This window comes from Erpetoichthys calabaricus, chromosome 10 (genome assembly GCF_900747795.2).
Source record: "Erpetoichthys calabaricus chromosome 10, fErpCal1.3, whole genome shotgun sequence".
Lineage (NCBI taxonomy): Eukaryota > Metazoa > Chordata > Cladistia > Polypteriformes > Polypteridae > Erpetoichthys > Erpetoichthys calabaricus.
The window spans coordinates 92,839,440-92,843,555 of NC_041403.2; the positions used below are offsets into that span (position 1 = coordinate 92,839,440).

The following is a 4,116-nucleotide window of genomic DNA, read 5'->3' on the forward strand; positions in this document are numbered from 1 at the left end:
TATGGTTGGTGTATTGCTTTAAGTTGCTGTCAAGATTCATTTTGGTCACAAAAGAAAAATTCACTGAATGAAGCGCTGATTGTCTAAGCATGCCCTTTGACTTTATGGTTCCTTCCTTGAATACTTCATGTACCGTATATGCAGTCCAGGCTGTTGGCATGCCTATAAACTGTATTTTATATTTGCATAGAATAAGACAAAGTATTATATACTGTAACCAGATTTCTTTTGTGTAACCATCTTGAGTATTTATAACTATTGTGACAATCATAAACTTATAGGTTTATAACATCAACTGCCCCAACATTTTGGAATGGGAATGAGCAAATACCCTACAAGTCCTGGAAGGTAAAACAAATATACCTGCATCTCTTCTCAAGAGGATATCCACGTACTGCTACGCACCCAGCTGCATCACCAGTGCATTATTATTTCTTCTTTTGTTTAACTGAATGTCAGAATGGTGAATGCTGTTTTTCCTTTTTCATTCAAGAACAAAGGAGAAAAAGCGTAAACTTCACTTTTCGCGTGACTGTCAGAATCTGCCTTATTTGCATAACGCGCACACCAATAGGGCCTTGGGGAAGTGACACATATCATCCACAATGAAAGATGCATTGGATAAAACCCTTTCCTGTCTTTAAAATGATTCAAAGACTCAGTAACAGTTTCCAGTAATTTATCATATCTACAATCATTGACCATATAAGTGAATATTGTTATTTCCACTAGCATAAACATTTTTAGGTTTAAAGGTATAATCTTCAGAAATGCACATTTCCTTTGATGAGACATGACTAGAATTGTTTAAACATTCAAGGCTTTGATGTCACTGTGAATGTGGGTCGCCTACTGTAGATTCCAGTGGCAGGGTGGTGTGGCAACAGGTCTGATACATCAGTGGGGTTACAACCTACTGAACAATATTATCATGGAAACACTTGACTAAAATATGATAGACATGACATGAGTATAAGTATATATTAATGGATGTGTCCTGTCATCAGAATTTGACTTCATAGCTTTATAGAGGCATTATTTCATGTATTCCGAGTACAAGGAATTCTTACCTGCACATGCCAATCAACATTCAACACTTTACTGTTCTTCAACGCCATGATGAGTGAGTATAACAGCTGTAAAGTTCCATCACCTTATCTTGAAACTTGTGTCTTATGAGTAGATCTCTTTCTTCAAACAGCCAAACACCTTCCTATCATTAACTAAATGTGGTAAAAGTGGGACATAGAGTAAACGAGGAGGCTCAGCAGGCTGGTTACTACAGCCGTCTCACAGGCCCAAACAGCTTGGACACACACATTCATATTTCTTTGTATAAGAAACTTAATGTGAGAGTGAGTGAGAGTCTGCAAACTGAATGTGCACTGTGATAGACTGGAGCTGCATCTGCAGTTATACTCAAAGCTGCTGGGTTAAGCTCTGGTAATCAGATGCTAAATGATGCAATAAATGGCTTCAAGAGATGGATGGATGGATGGATGGATTGACAAACAGACAGTTGGAGAGGTTGGTGTTGATATGGGGAGAAAACAAGGCAAAAAATCAACTTAAAACATCACTTGCTTAAATGTTTCAGGACCCAAGCTGACATCCCTCAAGTTCAAATTAACAGGAGGCTCAAAACAGGAATAGACAAAACCCTAAAACAAAATGAGGAGCACACATAATGAAATCCGTGACCACACATCCATTCCAAGAAGTTCTGCCTTTCAATTTGCCACCAACATCTTTTTTTACTTCATTCATTCTCTTTCACAAAACAATTTGCACAGGCTCAATACCTCATAGACACCACTTGTGATCGCTCCTACGTGAGGCCATACCACCAGCATTGGTCCAGCCAATCTCCATCTGTCAAGCCTGCTCGTCTAGTGCTTGGAGGTGATCTGCGGAGGAAGGTGGAAGTTAAGAAACTGGAGAGCACACAACTCAAGTCTAAGATGAAAAGTAATCAGATAACTGTTCAGGGGGCAAGTGGGATTTCAGACATATTTATATGCTTCCTGCCAAAAGGTTAGGGAAGAATATTACAGAAAAAAAAACTAAAAAAATAAATGCATAGTGAAAGTGACAATAAATTATTAATATGAAAATGATATGTTATCATAAATAATTAAATGTGTCTTGAAATATGTTTTTTTTTTATTTAAGTTTGGTATACTTTATTATCCCAGAGGGAAACTTGTTTGCCACAGGGAAAGTAAAAAATGTACTTATTTAAATATTTCTTCATTTATTTAATAGACCCTGAACACAACCTCAAATACTCAATAAAATCAAAACTGCCATTTTTCCTGGTTACAGTTGTACTATGTTTTGTTTGATGTGTCTACTCTGTACAATGAATTCAACAGCCCAAGCTTGGCTCTAGCAGCAGATCTAAGTGAGGTTGTGAAACAGAGAAGGGGACCACCTAAACAAATCTCTCACTAATGACATTTGTGGGGGGGCGTATCCAAGGTACATTCAGGTGGGTAGTATCAAGTGTAGTGAGTAGTGGTGTTTTGGCATGAAGATTCCAGGAGGGTCAAATGGATCGAGGAAGAGCCACACTACCAGAAGAAACCGAGCCATCTGGTGAAGCTGGTCATAAAGGGTATATGCAGGGGGAGAGAGGGAGTGGGAGAGATAATGCACTTGAACAGCATAAACTTACAAGACCTGCTCCTTGGCACCAGATGAGAAGGAGGAGGTTAGAAGCACCAGAGGCTCTACTTAAATCCAACAGCTTGTGTACATGGTTGTCAGAGAGTCTCAGGAAGGGTCCTGACTCGGTTTTAGGCATGTAGTTGGGGGAAGTGAGGCAGATGTTGTTGCCCCTGACCCCAATTGAGCATAAGCTGGTGGGTTGCCCAGATGATTTGGACAACCAGGGTGCAATTCCCCAAACAGTAGCAGTTGTAGTTGTAGATATCCACTAACTACAGAATATTAACATCATAGAGTCTACAGTAGAATAAGAAGTAATTACTACTTAACTAGTGGTAGTAGTATTGTCACCACTCTCCAACACCATAAGAATGTATTAAAATACAGAACAGAATGTCATTTTACTGAGTAGAAAACAAAAGTGGCTTACCTCCAATATGTCTTGTTCCTGAGATGCTACATTACCAGACTTTCTCATTTAAGACCTCAAAAGAAAACAAAATATTAACAATGGCACAGGTGCCTCCTCAGAAAGAGAATCAAGTGAAACCGTCCTGCCTCTTCTCTGTTCTACCACTGCTCCAGCAGCATTAACTCAAATGAAGTCAGTTAACTCAAATTGTTTTAACATGCAATCCACCACTACCAGTCATAGGCTTGCAATCTCCACCAATGGACACAAACTAACACGGTTAAGGAAGCACATTTAGAAATATATTAGGAGGTTCTCGTTCTTAGTTAGGGACTTCCACAAAGAACAGTGCCTTCTATGTGTCATGGCTTTATAACACAAGGTCAATATGCTGGGTAACGGCATGGAATTATACTGCTGAATTTGTGGGAGGCAACTGATATAATAACTTTACTTATATAGCACCTGATCATACATGTACATGCAACTTTAGGTGCTTTCCACAGATTAATCAAAAATAAAGATATTCCACATTTACTTGTAAATGTAAGCATACTAAATGCAAAATAAATCAGGTATTTTTAAGGAAATTTAATCACTAAAGTGCAAAACAAACCTTCACTCATATCACAAAAAGACTTTCTAATTAAAATATTTATACATTAAGGTTGACAATGGAACAACCAGATCTAATTTTATATACATATAGGACGGCATGGTGGCACAGTGGGTAACAAACTTCCCTGTGTGGAGTTTGCATGTTCTCCCCGTGTCTGCGTGGGTTTCCTCCCACAGTCCAGAGACATGCAGGTTAGGTGCATTGGTGATTCTAAATTGTCCCTATTGAATGTTTGGTGTGTGGGTGTGTGCCCTGCGCTGGGCTGGCGCCCTGCCCGGGGTTTGTCTCCTGCCTTGCGCTCTGTGTTGGCTGGGATTGGCTCCAGCAGACCCCCGTGGCCCTGTAGTTAGGATATAGCGGGTTGGATAATGGATGGATGGCTCCTGGTTAAGTTTAGGGCAGATTTTAAAATCCT

At 39.5% G+C, this 4,116-nt stretch overlaps 2 protein-coding genes across 2 annotated transcripts in view; both read left to right on the forward strand.

Moving 5' to 3' along the window:
* ndrg3b (ndrg family member 3b) overlaps window positions 1–4,116 on the forward strand; it is a 1,230,027-nt gene that overhangs the window by 147,660 nt on the left and 1,078,251 nt on the right. The window lies entirely within an intron of this gene.
* The window catches only part of id1 (inhibitor of DNA binding 1, HLH protein), a 739,503-nt gene that overhangs the window by 59,666 nt on the left and 675,721 nt on the right, over window positions 1–4,116 (forward strand). The gene's annotated exons all lie outside the window — the stretch shown is intronic.